The sequence below is a fragment of the Lissotriton helveticus genome, chromosome 9 (assembly GCF_964261635.1).
Source record: "Lissotriton helveticus chromosome 9, aLisHel1.1, whole genome shotgun sequence".
In the NCBI taxonomy this organism is placed as follows: domain Eukaryota; kingdom Metazoa; phylum Chordata; class Amphibia; order Caudata; family Salamandridae; genus Lissotriton; species Lissotriton helveticus.
Genome location: NC_136070.1, coordinates 225117981 through 225136899, shown reverse-complemented (window position 1 = coordinate 225136899; position 18919 = coordinate 225117981). Strand labels below are relative to the sequence as shown.

Here is an 18919-nt window from a genome sequence, read left to right as displayed (position 1 = left end):
CACATAGTTGTGTAGATCTCACAAAGGAACCAACTGGATAAACACGAAAAAGATGTAGAAGGTGCAGCCACCATTGTTGCTGATTAGGAGCGGCAGATGTTGAAATAGAGCTAGGCGGGCTGCGTGGCTGCCCTTGTTGAAGATTACGTGTAGCGTGCTGTACTACTTTAAAAAAATGCTAATGAATACCAAAAAAAAAACCATAAAAGCGGGCTCCTGTCAAAATATTAAGCATGGCGCCAGTGTTGTTAATATGAAAGCTGGCGCAGTGCGAAAACCTAAAGCACGACGCCCGGGGCGGGCCAGAGATGAGGAGCAGGGAGTGGAAAAGCAGGTGTCCTTGTAGGAAAGCATGTCGTATGTGCAATAGGAGAATAGGGAACACTTTCTGGGGTGACTGGTGAAGTAGCAACCCTGAATGGGGGTAGGAGGGAAAGAAGCAACACCGACCGTGGGGGGTTGGGGGTTAGGAAGAAGCAATACACACTGGGTGGGAAGGGAAGAAGCAACGCATGCAGGGGGTGGGAGGGGAAAGCAGAGGAAAGAAGACAATAAATAACAAGCAACCAGTAAACGTGTCCGTCCTAGATAAACAAACGCATTTTAAAACAAGAGGTGCTAATGCTACCTGCTGTGCGTCTGAGATGCCACGGAGTGCTAGCGGAAGAAACGATCGCTATTGTAAACAAGCTGAGGATCAACGGGCGCGCACGACGCAGCGTGGGCGTGCACATCAGCTGAAGATCGCCGGAGAAGACACAAGTCTGCCTTCTGCCGTGACTGACCCGATGCGGAGGGAAAGAGCCCGGTGAGTGGGGGGGGGGCGGCAGAGAGAGAGAGAGTGTGAGAGTGTGTGTGTGTGTGTGTGTGTGTGTGTGTGTGTGTGCATGCATGCATGCGTGCGTGCGTGTGTCTGTCTGTCTGTCTGTGTGTCTGGCGCATGCCTGCCTGCCTGCCTGCCTTTGTGCGCGTTCACAGACCCTGGTCGGCTCGTCCACCTCTCTGTAGTCCCTTGCTAGCTTACTAGGCGACAATAGTTCTCGTTGCCGAGACCTAAAAAAAGAAACTTTCTATCCACAAAAAATGGCTAGCGGGTATCTGTCTTGCAATGGTATTGTACATAATCTATTGATTTAAAGTTCCAGCACTGCTGCCACATTTACAACCATCTGCCATCTTGTAATGGTAGTCTGGTTTAGTGGAAGCGGCCATGTGGTGCACTGTAAATGAAATAAGCAGCAAGCCAGACATGTTAGCACTGCTTAGCGAGCTGCAGTATCCTAAGAAAATAAAACAAAACAAAAAGAAGCAAAGAAATGAAAAGGATCAATAAACGGGGAAAAATGAAAACTAAAAAAATGGCCAATCAGCCTTAACACTAAAGCACACTCATTTTCAGGTGGAGGTCGCATGTGATCAGGGAATGCTGTAATTAACATGGCAAGACAGCCAGACTGATGCGGATTTAAATATTACTCCAGGCATTACACTGGCGGTCATGGATGAAAGCAGAGTGTAAATGACACTCAGACAAACCAATGGCAGACGAGAACTGACAGTAAGAATATATATATACTGTATATATATTTATATTTCTCATGTTTAGGTGGAAAGCAGGTCTTGTATAGAGCACTCAACACCAATGACACTCTAAATTTGCTCACCTCAAATGTCTGCTTTTCTATCGAAGTCTTTAAGCATTGGATCTAAATCTGTCACGTCTTCTGACCAGATTCTAGCAAGAACTATAACACAAATCTACCACTAAAATCCTTCCATACAAAGGTAATCTGTGAGATTGCATGTAACAACATACTTGGCTGCAGGCTTTAACAGGGTGCAAAAACAATCCACTCTTTAAAAACTATTGGCTTTAACATGGGTAAATAAAATCTGGCCTACCGCCTTTGTCATATTTCATAATAAACGCTTCAGAACTGACTCCTGAAATAACTTTTCCCAGTGCACCAATTATGCCTATAGCTGTTATCACTGACTTGTCACGATAACCAACTCAGGCTGACTCTATTGAGCTAACGTTTTCCACATGGCAACTATCAGGCATAGAGTCATACAATTACAAAAATATATAGAATTAAATTTGGCAAAGAATAATACTCCTAAAACAATCTAATAAGGATTCTCAAAGTAAAAATCTTCTACACTCATTGTTTGTCAGTGGGGGTAAAGGGGGAACCTACACCAACACCCATGCCGAACTACAGTAATCTGTGATATTCCATGTAACAAAATACCTAACTGTAGACTTTAATACAGAGTAATAACAATTCACTCTTAAATGCCTATTGTCCTGTGCCTGAAGCACCAGCCTTTTGCCGGCCTGCCAAGACCAGTGTGCCCTGCGAGGAGGAGGAGAGAGCTTGGATGAAGTGAGGCCCAGCAGGGAGCCTGGTGGGTGTATACCAGTGAGCGAAGTGTGAGGTGACCTGTCCAGTCGGAACCACCGTTCTGATATAGAGCTGACCGTCCTCTTGCAGAAGTCAGTGACCCCAGTCGGGGCCACCATGAAGTTTTGGGCAGCTGCCCGTACAACTGACACCATTGGGGCCATCACCCTTGCCGGTGGCCTCCTTATACTAGGAGAGGCTACTAGTACCGTTGGGGCTGTCACTCTTATTGAAGAAGTTACTGCAGACATCAAAGGGACTACAGAGCAAAGGCAAAAGCCAACCTGTATCACTGCCACTGCCCCTTTACCTTACTTGCAAGAACCATGAAGGAAAGCCACCTGATGCACCATGGAAGCCATTGCTGAATGCAACCGACTCCGCGCACCCTTAGTCCGGGATGACGCAATGCATCTCGCGGTAAACGGCAAAGCACAGGAAGAAGCGCCCACGAACATTTACCCAAGCAGCAGCTTGGTAAGACTGCAGCAGGACCGGCAGCCCTTTTGAAGCATTACTAGCACCACAGTGAACTAAACTTTCAAGGCCAAAGTGAGACTTTGTTGCTCATTTGCTCATTGCATGTGCAGACAACACCCGTTGGGTCGCCTCGCGTAAAACGCCAAGAACACATTTGTTAGCATGGAGGAGGGGGAAGGGAGGATCTGGGGGACACTGCCTAGGAAAGCGCCTGAGCACTCACCCTGAGAGACTGTAATGAGTGTTATTTAGTGTGCTTTATTATACTTTACATGTACAATAAATACTTCTTTTTTTACCAAAAGTACTGGACAATCTGATTATTAGGGGTGACTTTTCTCCCTCAGAGAAGTTTTCGACTGCTCCCCGCTCTACCACTGAGAGATCTAGTGTGTAAGGTGTAGTATTGAGCCAAGATGTTCAGAATCCATAGTAGGTCGGGCCCCGGAACAGCAGTAGCAAAAGGATTCAACCCCGCGGTTGAACACAGTAGCCCCTGCCAGCCCGCTGGCCCTCTGAAAAGTAGTAATGACAGTAGTTTATTGCATGCATTATTGTCTCTTCCTAACCGGATATGAAAGTATGGTAGAGCAGTAATGCAGTGAGTCATGTACCGGATTAGTGGCCCCATGTCAAGTGAGGTAGCCACAGATAGTTTTTGTTTATTCGCAAACAGCACTTCACATGCAGAACCTTGGGAACACTGCTGGATCTTTATAAAAGGTTGTTTTGCTACTAAGCGAGCCAGTGAAGAATTGCCTCTGCAGGAGCACACTAGATGTGGGTTGGGTGAGTGAGCACTGAATCCGCATGCCGTTATGCATTCTCAACTTATGTGGTGTCTTTGTAAACAGTGGAGAGAATATTTAAGTGTGCGGCAACCCAGCAGCAACCTGTGCAATTTATAAGTGAAAGAAGCCATGCCGACCAGCAACAGCATCATCATATTGATGTGAACACCAGGTTCCTGGCGTTTGTCTAACAGGGAAGGCTATGAGAGTAACATGCAATCACATTACACAGCCACAAACCGTATACCATTGTAACCATTTTGTTTTCCCATTAATACTGTATCAGGGGAGCATAGTGAGCAGAGTAGTTAAGTTGCGAGCTCCTGACGAAATGATGACCTAATTATTCATTGAGAAGCTAGTTGGGAGGGAAATTAAATTAACTTTATCTTTTATGCATACTTATTTGGAGTTCAAAGGGCATTTTATGTGCATTTTTGTTTGAATAACTGGAACATAATGGAAGTAAACAGTGATAAAAACATGTTATTCAGAAACTCGCATTGTGCAGTTCATAGGTGGCAACCCAAAGTTTAAATCCAATAAGCAGAGTTGCTTATTTCTTGCATATTGTGGACAAGAAAGTAAAAATATTTGTGCCAAGAAAATATTTTAAGCATCATAGCTGGCAGTTGTGTGGGGTACAGCAACATGGATTTTTTCCACTACGTTCTCTGAAACCTCTACAAAAATAGAAGCATTCATTTTGAAGAGTTACATAAATGCTATTGACGCAAAAAAGATTTGACGCTGAGAGGATATTTAATCATGTACTTGAAATACAGCCCACCAGGAAAGATTCTGGTTAGAGTGATGCATATCGTGCAGCAGTGAAAAGGCTGTAGTTGCATTTTAATGATTAGCCTAGTATTGTTGAGGAGAGATTCAACTTTTACTTGTGGAAAACAAGCATCTTTGGAGAGTATTATAATCCCTACTAGTACGTTTCTTTGAGCGCAGTATTAACTAGTAAATCAGGGATCAGACGTTGTTAAATTGCTATTCTAGAAATATATTCTGCTACACAAGTCAATATAAACTTTATTCGGCCAGAGGCCATAAAAGCACACCAAGGCCTACAAATTTTAAACATTGAAATAAAAGTACATAAAACACACATATTGCTGATCCGAATAAAAGCAAAAGTCTTCAATACGATTCATATAATTTCATTAAGTTTTAAAAACATTGTCAGTTCATAACGACAAGAAACTGCTTTTAAGGTTCATACCCCCTTATATGTATTTTGAAAAGGTTTAATCGTTTTAATAATTATTGATCTCGTTTGAGGTCTGAATCAATAAACCTTTGACTTGAATTAACTTAAAGCTCTTGCAGTAAACAACCCTGAGAAGATCAATACCCTTACTTGATGGAACTCGAACCCTGAATCCCAGGGAGTCGCATAATCACACAACCAATTTACCACCACACTGGGATATTAGTTCATACCATGTCAGTCCCTGCAGAGCCCTTTTTATCCCAGCAGGGCTGAACCATGTATACCTTTTTTATTGAATTACATGGGCCAACCCACCAGCCCATTAACAATGCACTCCCTGTCGCTCCCAGTGCTTTCTTCATCCTGGTTCCTTGAAGTACTGCTGCCCCAACTTTGGGATGAGGCTCCTCCCCTCTACTAAATACTTACTTCATACATAATGGTCTCTGTCCACACTAGTCGCGGTTTAACCCTTTGACCACGACGCGAATTCCGCCGCGGTGTGGGCATTTTCTACAGTGGACGGGGTCCGTCCCTCGCATGTGCCCACCGTCAGGTGGGACGGCCGGGGGCCGTCCTCAGCATGGAACGGGTTAAAGGTATCCAGTTCACTTGTCTGCCACTACCAGCCTATAAATAAAGGAACTGGACAGCCTGCACACCAACACTGCCTTCACGTGTACACCACTAAGGTGCTAAACATTGCCTCTCTGGCAACTTAAGTTGGTACTAATCAGCGTTAACAGCCTTTACAATGCGCCCATTACCTTTACTATGCATCCTTAACAATGCATAAGTCTTTACCACAAACCTTTTACCACACATATACCTTTACCATACATGCCTTTACAACACAAATGTAAATATTTTGCAGATAAGTGGCAAGGGTATTTTTGTGGCAAGTTTATTTTTAGGGTTTAGGTTGGGTAGGAGTTTTTGGATGGCAAGTGTATTTTTAGGGTGGGTAAGGGTGTTTGGGAAACAAGGGTATTTTTAAGGCATAGGGTGGGTAGAGGTATTTGGGCGGGTAGGGGTATTTTAGTGTTTAGGGTGGGTTTAGGTGGCAAGGGAGTTTAGGGCTATGGTAGGTAGGGGTTTTTGAGTGGCAAGGGTATTTTTAGGGTTTAGGGTGGGTAGGAGAATTTGGGTGGCAAGGGCATTTTTAGGGTGTTGATAAAGCACATTTTGACGCTAGCACTTTGTTTCGTAGTCATAGGGGGACAGACATGACCCACTTGGGCGTGATTGTCTAATAGTTACATATGAAGTAAAATCAATTGACTAACAAATAGCAAAAATTACTGTTCGGGTGTACTATTTGGCACAAGAGCTCTACTGACTGATTTAAGACGTGGTTTTAAAATGCACACTGTGTTCAAATTTAACCTCTCGTTGTTACAGTATCATCGATTGCTCTTTTATGCATTTTCTTTTTTAAACAAATTTTATTGTCAGACTGCACATACAATGCACAGCCCTTGTAATCCAGGGGCATCTGCAGGTTCAAAACATTACAGTATCCAAAAGGCAATCTACATTTTGGTTGCAATCACCAACAGGCTAATGTATAATCGAGCAATACGTAACAATCTTATCCCTACCCCCTCCCAACCTTCCCAAGCCCACAACTCCCCCCCAACCCAACTCCCTCCCCCCGGAGTCGCACAAGATCCACCAAGTTCTACCCACACGCTACCGTGGGACCACAGGGAAAGTAAAATAGCTGTATGAGCACACCCGCCTCCCAGGCCCAGAAGGTGGGAGGCTTGATAGTAGGAAAGGATGTCCGAAGTCGCCAACCCTCCACAATAAGTGGAGAGGAAGCATGTACGTAGTGCCACATGCACCGCTCGCCCCCCCTCTCCCCCCCCACAGAAACTGCCCAAGGACGGAGTTCGCCAGCCGGAACCATCCGGGCTGTATGGGATACGGGTGAAATTGCAGCGGATATAACAGATGGGGGAGTACCATCATTTTTTTTTTTTTTTTGTTGTTTTTTTTAAAAAACCTTTATTGAAAGACACGTAGAAGTACAAGCGCAGGCCTACAACCACAGGGGCCGGCCGCAAAAGCAGGAGAGTCAAAAAAGGGGCAACATCAATGCGTACAATAGAATGAATACAGGATAGACGTAAAATAAAGACGTTAAACAGTCAGCGCCAGGATAAGAAAGGTTTCATTTGACATTTTATAGAGGAGGCAGCAACCATATCTACCGGGCGTCACGCAACATATACAGAAAAAGAGGGGGGGCGGGAGGGAGACAGCCCCCCACGCAATCAAATAACCCTAGTAGGGCGAAGCCCCAAGACATCCCACGCCCAGCAAAAGTTCAAAAATAAAGGTCAAATGTCAGCAAAAAAATAACGTGGACGCCACATGTACAGCCCTCCCGCCCCGGAAAAGGAGAAAGTGCGGACACGTACGAAACAAAGGAGTGAAAACAAAGGGACATAGCCCACCCCCTGAAAAAGGAAAAAGGGACCATAGAACAAAACAAACTAAAATAACAAACACCCCCCCCACCCTACATCACTGTAATGGCTACGGCCTACCCCACTAAACAGCGTGTCTGTCGCCCAGAGTCACCCGAAATATAGAAGAAAGAGAAAGGGAATAATAACAAAGAAAGAGAAAGAAGAAAGAGAGAGAAGGAGAGGAAAAAAGAAGGACAGGAGAGGAGAGGAGCCAGCGATCGAAACATGGAATACTACCCCGCCCGCAATAACGGATCACCAATCGAGGTCGAAAAGGACATTGAAAAAAGCCCACACAAGGATGAAAAACAAGAACTAACCAAAATAATGAGTCCTGGAGATGCCATTTAAAAGGGTCCCACAGGTACTCCGGCACAATCACCCCTGTCCACTTTTATGAAGAGTCGAGCTTCCAGACTCCGCCATGGCCGAAAAGCAGAATGATACAGTGGGTCCATACCAGTCCAGGAAGGCCAGTGGGATCTCCGCAAAACACCGTCCCGGCCAACAAGAAGCAACCCGGAGAACTCGGCAGCAGTCAGAATGCAAAAGTACCTCAACGATCCACGTGGCCAAGCACAATATCTGGGCTGTCCAGCACGAAGCAGAGAAATCAGGATGTAGGAAACACTGCAGCATCGGCACTGGGTCCACATGATCCCATAGAATCAAACACCCAGCTGGAGATCCCAGCACAGCAGCCGGAGAAGTTTCAACCATCACAATTCGGGAAGACGACACCGCATCACAAAATGGCGGAGCAGCCATGGCGGAGATCCGCGACTCCAAGTCTCGGCATTTCAAGGACAGGTCGATCCCCAGAGCAGCCAGGGCAGACAAGACAGCACTCCGAGTAGGGGCCGCCCGAATCAAACGAGGGCTGGAGAAGACAAATGCAGCAACTTCCCTGTCTCCAGGAGAAAGACTCCCCGAGGGGCCATCCGCCATCTTAAGCACAGCGCCCGCCGCCATCATCGTGGGCGCCTCCAAGTCCACCAGGAGCACCGGCGGCCCCAGGGCACACAACCGATCCGCGGCGGATGGCGCTCGGCGGAGAAAGGAGAGTCACCAGAAGAACGGGCGTGCTCCCCACAACACTCGGGGGGAGCCCAGCACCGGACCCCGGGCGGGACAAGCAACAGGAGTGGGCTACCCACTTGAGGGGTGCCGGACAGCGCGGCTTCTCTTCGTCGGGCCGGCAGGCAATCGGACATACGGGGTGGCCCACCCGCGGGGGTGGGTCCGCTCCAGGGCCTCCGGCCCGCGGCTCTCAGGCTCCCAGCATCGGGTCTCTCCACCGGTTCCGGACCGCCGGTACTCCGAACATCTCCGGGCAAGCACAGCACTCGAGGCCCCGGCGTCAGGGCCGGGAAGGCCAGCAAGGCAACAAGGGCAGAACGCCGAAATGACTGCACGCCAGAGCCCCGGACAAGGATGGTAAGTGAAGGCTTTTCCTTGGTGACCAAATTCGGAACACCCCGAACAGGATGAAATACAGGATAGGTGGCGGGGAGGAAGAAATCACGGAGCGAGGCGGTTATGCGACTGTTCCGATCGCCATCTTGGCTCCTCCCCCGAGTACCATCATTTTAAAAATTGCTGACCTGCCATAGATAGTGAGCGGCATACGTGACCAGGTCCTGAGCTCTGCCGAACTCGCTCCCACACCGGCAACCGGTTCTGCTCCCAGGAGACGGCCGGGACCTCCGACAGGAAAAACCCCAAATACTTGAGGCCCCCCACCGCTGCTTGAAGTGCAGATGCCCAATTACCTACTCGTGTCTGCTCCCCCACCACCCATAACGTGGACTTGCTAGGGTTCATGTAGAGTCCCGATGATTCTCCGAAGATCTGCATTATCTGGAGGATACACGGCCCGATCTGTTGAGGTCCGTAAGGAAAAAGAGGACTTCCTCTGCATATAATGCAATCCTGTCAGACGGCCCCTGCACCCACTCGAACCCGCGCATATGCGCATCTATGCGCACCCACGCCGCCAATGGCTCCATAGCCAGGGCAAATAGATAGGGCGAAAGGGGGCATCCCTGCCGGGTGCCGCGCCGAGTGGGAAAACTCGATGAAATTGCTCCCGCCACTCGAACCGAGGCCGTCAAGTCAGTGTAGAGAAGACGCAGATAGGACAGGAATCGAGGCCCAAGGTTAAGTCGCTGCAGTAAGGCAAACAGATAGACCCAGCTCAGCGAGTCGAACGCCTGATATATATTGGCAAGAAGGGCCGCAGCCTGTTTCCCAGTGCGCCGGATCGACGCCACTGCCACATGCGCTCGGTGAATATTGTGCCTTGTCGCCCTTTAGGGCATAAAAGCCAGCCGGAGATATGAGGAAGAAGCCGATTGGCCAACGCCTTGGCCAAGACCTTAGCCTCAACATTCAAGAGTGATATCGGGCGATAGGAGGCATGGTGTTCGGGGTGTCGGCCCGGCTTGTGAAAGACCACGACCTCCGCATGTCTCCAGTCCGGGGGAATCTGCCCCGTTCCCTGGCCTCCTCCAGAGCAGCCCGATAGTGAGAGGCTAACTGTGGATGGTATTTCTTTAAGAACTCAGGGGGGGGGAAACCATTCGGACCGGGGACTTTCCCCGAGTTAAGCTCACCCAGGGCCGTGCCCAGCTCCTCCTCCGTCAGGGGGAGCTCCAGCCGATCCCGCACCTCATCTGACACCGCTTTAGGTGGCAAGTCTGCTATAAAGTTATCCACAATATATTCGGGTAGGCACTCCGACGGGACATATAAGGCAGCATAATACGCCGCAAAGCTCTCCGCCAACTTCCCCGGGACTGTAATTGGGGCACCAGCATCGTCGAGTATCCCCGGTAAAGGCGGCGCATGGAAGTCCCCCTGACAGAGCCGATGTAACATTTTGCCAGACTTGTCCCCCCACTGACATACTCTACTGCGCATTGCGAGCCAGATCTGGCGTGCCTCATCCAGTAGGAGGGCCGCGTAGGACTGTTGCGCCAGGAGTAGCTGCCCCACACCCTGACCCTCACCCACCATGCGTCCCTGGCGCTCCAGCTCCTCAATCTACGCCTCGGCGCGTATTAGATACGCCGACGTTTCTTTCGGGCCGCCGCACACCAAGCAATATCTACCCCCCATAACGTGGATTTCAGTGCTTCCCATAGCGTCCCGGCACTAGATACGGAACCCACATTCCTGACCAAGTAATCAGCTATTGCCTCACTCATGTACCTCCTGTAGTCTTCCTGTTGCAAGTGCCACACTGAGAGGCGCCACCGAAATGGCTGTCTCCCCTACCTATACGGAGATCAACGGAGATAGGCGAGTGATCCGAAAGTCCGCACGGGAGGATCACCGCCAACTCCACCCTTCCCGCCATTTCCCTAGGGACAAAAATATAATCCAACCTAGAGAAGGATTTGTGAACTGCAGAGAGAAATGTGTACTCCCGTATATCCCCATGCAAGCGCTGTCATGTGTCCACCCAGTCCAACCCCACCACCATGTCCCGTAGCCTTGTAGAGTGACCGACCCCCGGGCCTCCCCCTGGCCTGTACCTGTCCTTAGGAAACATCATTCCAGTCACCTCCCACTGCCGATAGCGCATCAGGGATTTCTGCCCAGGTCGCAAACAGTTTCTCAACTAGAGCCCACTGCAAGGGGGGCGGAGCGTAGACACAGCCCAACACCAGAGGGGCCTCCCCGACCATACCCCTAATGAACAGATACCGCCCCTGTGTGTCGGTCCACTGCTTGGAAAGAATGTAGGGAATTCTACGATGCACTAGGATGGCCACCCCCTGGAACCCCTCACAAAGCCTGCATGAAAAACTTGTTGAAAGCCATTGCGTTGCAAGCACAGGGCCTTAGAACCTAGTAGGTGGGTTTCTTGTAGCAAAAGTATGTCGGCCCCAGCCCTTTTCGCTTGGCGTAACACTGCTCCCCTCTTAATTTTATCTAAAACCCCATGTACATTCCAGCTGAGAATACGGAGGTTACCATGGGACGGTGAACAACTGACCCCCCCACCCCATACCTCAAAACCGTTGAAGTACCTGCCATGGCAACGTTGGCCCCCGACCCCCAACGCAGGGCCCAAGGTCTCCCATGCCAATGGATCCCCTCCCTACAGCCCATAACTCCCAGGCCCACCACCCACTAGTACCAGACTGAGGGGAAATCAGCCCATAATGCAACTCCCTCTATCCAAGCACAGCAGACATGAATGTGAGCCCCTTTAGGAGGAACCACGAGACATCATTGAAATAGCAGAAAACAAATGTCAAGGGTCTACTGTTCGTTGCCCAGGAGCCGGGGACCCCCGGGCCGAGGCCCCGCCGGATGCAGAGCGCCATCGGGATCGCCAGTTCCCCCCAGAACGCGATTCTCGGGAGGATTTCGATTGAGCCTCACTCATGTAGGAATCCGCGTCCAACCCCGGCAGTGTGTGCACTCGCACCTTGATCGTCTCATCAGTCCACCTGAAGACCTCCTCTGGGGTATCGAAGAAATTGGTGCATGACTGGAACACCACCCGCAAGCGGGCCGGAAACAGCAAAGCATATGGGAGCTTGAGGTCCCTGAGAGGGACCTTGGCGGCCATGAATGACTGACGCTGTACTAGGCGTGTGTAATCTGGGAAAATCATAATGCGGCGGTTCTCATAGAGCAGGGGTTCCTAAATTTATCTATGGGCCCATGCTTTGTGGCTCCACTATCGCCCTTGCCCCTCGTCGTGTCCATCTGTAGCAAGCCACCCACCCACGCGGTGCAAGTCCAGCACACTGACCCGCCGGATCTCACGTAGTGTAAACACCCCCAAGTCCACCTCCGGCCGCACTCCACTGGAAGGTACCCTCGAACCAGGGCCCGCAATCCGCCTGACATATGCCAGCACCCCGACAGTCTTGCCATTCACACCCCGCTTCACGCGCCTGTCACTCCATTAGGATTTCAGCAATGTCCGTATGGGGCCACAGGACATCGCGCCTGCCACTTCGCCACACCCCTCACCTGTGCGGCTCGGTCCAGCCGGCCCAGAGCGCCCCCCAGGCCAGGACCACCCACAAGGCCGTCTCGTGGCCCGCCAGGCCCCTCGATCACAGTCAGGAAGCCACCGAGCCTGGTAGGCACCCCGTGAGTCCAGCCAGCAAGAGAGGCCTCACACGCCAACACCGCTGAGGCCTCCAGGTTCCGTTACCTCAGCCTCTAATGTTCGCAGCAGCGGGTGGCGCCAGGCCCATTGACTAGGAGCCACGCAGATCCCACTGCCGATTCGCAGGGCGGTCTCAAATCTAGGGGGGGGGGGGGGGGAGGGAGGCCCCTGATCGTCCAAGGACCCCGCAGCTAAGTTTAGAGAGGGTGCTCTGGCGGCACGAACTTGCAGCCCCGAGCCCCGCTCTCCGCCTCAACCCGTCTATCGCCCGCAGGTAGTGTAAGGTCTCTCCGTGCCCGCCTCGGGACACACCTCACCAAGTACACCACAGGATCACCTGGTGGGCCCGATATACCCCCGATCTCCGGCTATTGTAGAAGTCACCGCCTCAGGCACTCACAGGGCGGGGCACCAGGCTCCGATGCGTCAGCCCTCCATTCGCAACAGATGTGCCAAAATATACTCCCCGGCTCCCGGCACCGTACTAGGCTGCACCCAGCCGGGATCACGGCCACAGTTCCCGGCCCCACCAGGCCACCAAACGTCCGATGTGTTGTCTCGGCCGGCCGCTGGTGTGCTGCAATCTCCCCCGGGGAAACCTGCATAGTCTCAGAGAAGTCTCACAGCAGGGGGACACGCCGGCCGGCGGAGCCCGCCGCTACAGGCCCCAGTCTCTGCCCTCGCCGTCTAGGGTCCCCCATGCAACGGGACCCGTCACCTTATCCGCTTCAGGTTGCCCTGCGCCGGTGGGATCAGAAGAGCCCCCGGGGGGGCGGTATGCCCTCCGACTGCTGTCTGCTAGGTCCACTGCCGCGGGAGCTCGCAGGGCGGAGGGCCGGTCTCCAATCTGCTGGCACAGCGCATTCACAGGAGGCAGCACAATCCACGCCCCGGCTCCACTGCTCGATACCAGGCCGCACCACGCGGGGACCCCAGCTCCGACTCCCGGTCCTCCTAGGCACCCAAAACACCAGTGGATCGCCGCACCAGGTCACTGGCACTGGGATGTCGCCCCCGGGGCTACCGATGCTCAGAGGGAGTCCGGATATTCGCAGGATGATGATCGGGCTGGACGGAGCACAGCTAAAACACGTCCGCCATGCTGACTCGTCTAGCCACGCCCCCTCTTTTATGCATTTTAATTTGAATTTTAAAGATGCATTGACATTTTTTAATATTTATACATTTTATAAGTATTTAATGAATTGTGGTTTAAATTGTTCAAACCATTATTTAACTATTACATGCATATGTACTGAGGTGATCGTATTCACTCCTCTATGTCTATGATGACGGTTCTTTCATGTAACGTGTTTTGGCACACTATGCGCGTCATGTGATCAAGGCCTCCTGTAGGCCAAAACACATCATGGCGGTGGTGCAGGGCTTTCCAATAACCTCACTGCACTGAATTTTGGGTCCGCATTCGTCTGTTCCGGAAATATTGGAGTTTGTTTGGTGAAGTGTGCAGAAAATATGTATATATATATATATATATATATATATATATATATATATATATATATATATTCACTGAAAAAAACCATATGTTTCACACCAGTTATAGTTAGGTGGAAATTGTACTCGCATAAAACCATTGAAATTCCCACGTTATAGTTAGTTGGACTCACTATAACTTGCGCGTGCAATGCACTGCTGATGACGTCACATATTACATCACTCATGACATGGTCAGTGACATCACTCATGACATCACTGATGACATCTCAAATGACATCACTGATGACAACATCCTTGTGACAAAGTGGCAGACCTCCTATCAGCATAAAATAACCTTTGACACACACATTCAAAAATAGAAACTAACATTTTCTTAAAAAAGGAGAAACCAATACCAATTACAACAACTTATTAGGTAATTCCAACATCTACATACACATCTACTCATTCACCAACAGTTCTATATAGTCACTCATGCATGTACTTACTCATCATATGTACTCATACACCTATACATCCTGTTACACACTAATACTCATCCATATAGTTACTCACACACAAATTCACACATGCAAATAAACTATCAAAAAACCATTTACTGGATTATACTGCTATATGCACACCACTACACATACTTCTACAGAAACGGAAACATATTTACTCTCTTAAACAATCAATTATAAAAACACATACTCACTAACCCACCCATACACACAATCATCCACCCATACAGTCTTGCACACATGCTGTCTTCAAAATACATACAAATAGTGAGTCACTCATTCATGCATCTGTGCTCTAAGTAATATCCCCCACCGAACCATACAGACACTGATACTGATACTCAAAAAAACAACTAATAACCCATATACACACTCATGTAACTACTCACCAACCCATGCAGCCACTTATACACAAAGTGAGACACAGATACAGATATTTAAATATTTAAACATTACTCGCTAATATATGTATTCACTAAGATACATTTAATAAGTCAGTTAACCAATCAATTTTACAAAAAAAAACATCCATTTAGACATTTACCCATTTATTCTTCCATCAACCTTTAGATATACATATATAAAAAATATTTATTTTTCAGAAAGATACACATTCACTGGATGATGTCATCAGTGATGTCATTTGAGATGTCATCAGTGATGTCATGAGTGATGTCACTGACCATGTCATGAGTGATGTAATATGTGACGTCATCAGCAGTGCATTGCACGCGCAAGTTATAGTGAGTCCAACTAACTATAACGTGGGAATTTCAATGGTTTTATGTGAGTAAAATTTCCACCTAACTATAACTGGTGTGAAACCTATGGTTTTTTCAGTGAATATATATATATATATATATATATATATATATATATATATATATATAACATTTCCATGGCAAAATGAAACCTCTCATTTTGTTCCTTTTCTAATTAAATGTATTAAGTGTTACCACTTTATTCCAATCAAGATGACTTCAGGTGTGCCATACTTTTGTCATAAGTAAGACTGTTAGCGTTCTAGTTGTTCTTTAGAACACTCTGGGACATTCTGTCATTGGGCTATAGTTGGGCTACATCTGGCTGATATTTGGGCTACATTTGGGCTCTTTTGTCTCTGGTGGCCATCTTGGGAGACTGCATATCAGAATTTTTTTAATGAAATATAAGAGGATTTGAGAAGTCACTCAAAATGTGCCCTAATTTTTCTTTCTTCAGCACTAATCATAATTTCTATGGCAAAATGAACCCCCTCATTTTGTTCCTTTGCAAATTAAATGTTTTACGTGTTAACACTTTATTCCAATCAAGATGACTTCAGGTGTGCCATACTTTTGTCATAAGTAAGACTGTTAGCGCTCTAGTTGTTCTTTAGAACACTCTGGGACATTCTGTCATTGGGCTATAGATGGGCTACATCTGGCTGATATTTGGGCTACATTTGTTTTTTTTTGTCTCTGGTGGCCATCTTTGGGCTACATTGGGCTACATTGGTCTACATTTGGGCTCTAACATATATATAGCCCAATGTAGCCCAATATATATTTTTTCAAAGTTAATTTTCGTAAAAATCACTGGAGCATATATCTTGAGACGTAGCAAAGGCACATCGGGGTACCAGTCCCTACAATTTTGCCAAGTTTGGTGGAAATCCATTCAGCCGTTCGGGCTAAAAGTGAGTCCAACCGCCCTATGGAAATTAACATGGGGAAAACACGTTTTGGGACCCCCCTTTTATCTCGGCCACCTGCTTGACGGATCCCCCCGAAACTTTCAGGGAAGGAGCGGAGCACAACGAGGCAAAGTTAAGGAAAATTACAGGCAGATCCCTTATTCGGCGCCAAAGTTATTCCCAATAGAATGTTGCGGATTTCCTATGGAAAATGATCCTAACTATAACTACCTACTGGCGACCGCCAGTAGGTAATATATATATATATATATATTTTTATTTGTTTTTCACTGAAAAATCCATAGGTTTCAGGCAGGTTATAGTTAGGAATTATTATTTAAAAAACCTTAGAAAATCATTGATCAGTGATGTCACTGAATGATGTAATATGTGACATCATCACCAGTGGATTGCGGGCGCGAGAGTTACAGTTAGTACAACTAACTATAACGGAGGAATTTCAATGGTTTGTAGGAGTGAAATGTCCAGCTAACTATAACACCCCTGAAACCTATGGTTTTTTTCAATGAATTTCTAAGGTTTTTTTTTTTTTTTTTTAAAACCTTTATTGAAACTTGCAAAGTATTACATGCGCAGGCCCACAACCACAGGGGCCGGCCGCAAGCGTATCAAATGAATCAGGATGTAGAAACAAGAACACGACCGAAAAAAGCAATATCATAGATACGTCGTGTGAGTGCACACTGCAAAGCATAAGGATACATGAGGTTTTCGTTTTTTTAAAGTTATGTAGAGTAGGAACGGCTGCAGGAGCAATGGCGTCACACCACATAATAAAATAAGAAGAGGTAAGGGGGGACGTACCCCGCAGAGCAAACAGAATCAGTTGATGAACCACACAGTTGTCAAAACAATACAGTCGCCGAGGCGGACCTAGAGCAAAAACAATACGCCAGCAACCAATAAAGCAGAGCACCATTCTGAAAACTCGCCCCCAGTAACCTAAAGGCATAGTTGAGTGTAGAAGCCTTATAAGAAAGGAAAAAGGAAAAGAAAGACAGCCAACCCTACTAAAGAGGTAAAGAACCCTCCCAGAAACAGACGGAAAAAGAAGAAAGGGGCCATAGAACAAAACAAACTAAAATAACAAACCCCCCCCACACCCGCCACCCTACACCACTGTAATGGCTACGGCCTACCCCACTAACAGCGTGCCTGTCGCCCAGGAACTGCCCCAAAGGAGAGGGAAAGAAAAGGGAAAGCGGAGGAGGAGAAAGCAGACACTCCCGGACTCCCATGCCCACCGCCAACAGCAACCACCCGGAGACACAATAAAACCAATATTCAGCAATTATACAAACCAGTCACGGTAGGATAAATAACAGCCACCCAATTCCCATCACAATATAGGCACAACCCCGGCATTAAGAAAAGCTATTATATCGGAACCCAGCGATAAAGTTCAGCCCTGGCCAGTACGGTCCGTCCTAAGAGTCCTTGCCACTCGAGCCGCCATTTTGATGGAAAAGGCAGAGCGTCCATAAAAGTTTTTTGCAGCATAAGAGGATCGAAAACAGGATAAAAGTACATGGCTCGAACTAGGAAAGATGTCCAAGAACAGCGAGCATCCGAAACCATCAGCAAGTAACTCGTGGCCACATGGAAGTTTGTCCATAGAAGTGATGGGTGGCAGCAGGGTCAGGCAAAAGACACTAGTGAGAAGCACGGGCTGGCTAGCCGGCAATAGGGGACCGTCGAGAATCATAAAGTCCGGGCGATGCACAGGGACCCCGACCTCTGAGATGCCATGCATCGCTGGTACCATCTCCAGCTGGAGACCAAACGAGGTGTCGTCCTCAGGTGCCAGGATACCGTCCACTTTCACCATCAGTGTCCGGAACACAGCGACTGTGTGCGAATGGAGCGCCCCAATGGCGGCCACAACGGCCCGTAGTGATGGCGTGCCCTCCGTCCGCTCCATCTCCTCTCAGTAGGCGACAGAGCCGGGTTCGGACCCCGGAGGCCGGCTGCTCCAGAGTCACAGGCCACGTAAATCTGATCACAAATAATGGGCGCTCCTCGTCTTATAGAACACACCTTCGCCGTCAGGGAGGACCCAGCCCGTCGACCCCCACGGGACAGAAAGGGCTCCGGGCGCCGGGCCTCCACCACAGCAGCCGGCGTGGCACGCTGGCGTGTCCCGGGTGTGGATCGTTCAAAGGATCGTCAGAAAAATCAACAATTCAGGCACTCTTCGGGAGACCGGGCTCAGTCCAGGTCTCACGGCCGATGTTGTTCAACTCCGACTCGGGTAGTCTAGAAATCGAGGCCCCGGCTTCAACACGATGTTAGGCCGAGAATAGAAACACGGCGTATCTTCGTCAGCCGATAAGGTAGAAATCTCGGGATTGCACCTCTGGAAGCAGTAGACCTTCATAGACAAGAAAATCAGGTGTGCAGACAGGATGAAAGACAGGATAATCGAGCTGTTGGCGGAGGTCGACGGAGCCGGGAGCTTATGCGGCCATCTTGATTCGTAGCGTAGCTCCTCCTCCTCTAAGGTTTTTTAAAAGATAATTCCTAACTATAACCAGCCTGAAACCTATGTTTTTTTCTGTGAATTTCAAGTTTTTTAAATGATAATTCTTAATGATAATGTTGATTAAGCATATCTGTTTTTTCTATCTTTTTTCAATTATCATGCCAATCTTAACCTAGTAAAAACTGCAAATATCACCACTCGTCAATTGATTCCTTCCGCCAACAAATTTGCCACAAGCCACTAAAAAAAAAACAGGTGATAG

The 18919-nt window shown here is 48.4% G+C and overlaps 1 protein-coding gene across 4 annotated transcripts in view; it reads right to left on the bottom strand.

Moving 5' to 3' along the window:
• The window catches only part of SEC23A (SEC23 homolog A, COPII component), an 891592-nt gene that overhangs the window by 857410 nt on the left and 15263 nt on the right, over nt 1-18919 (bottom strand). The gene's annotated exons all lie outside the window — the stretch shown is intronic.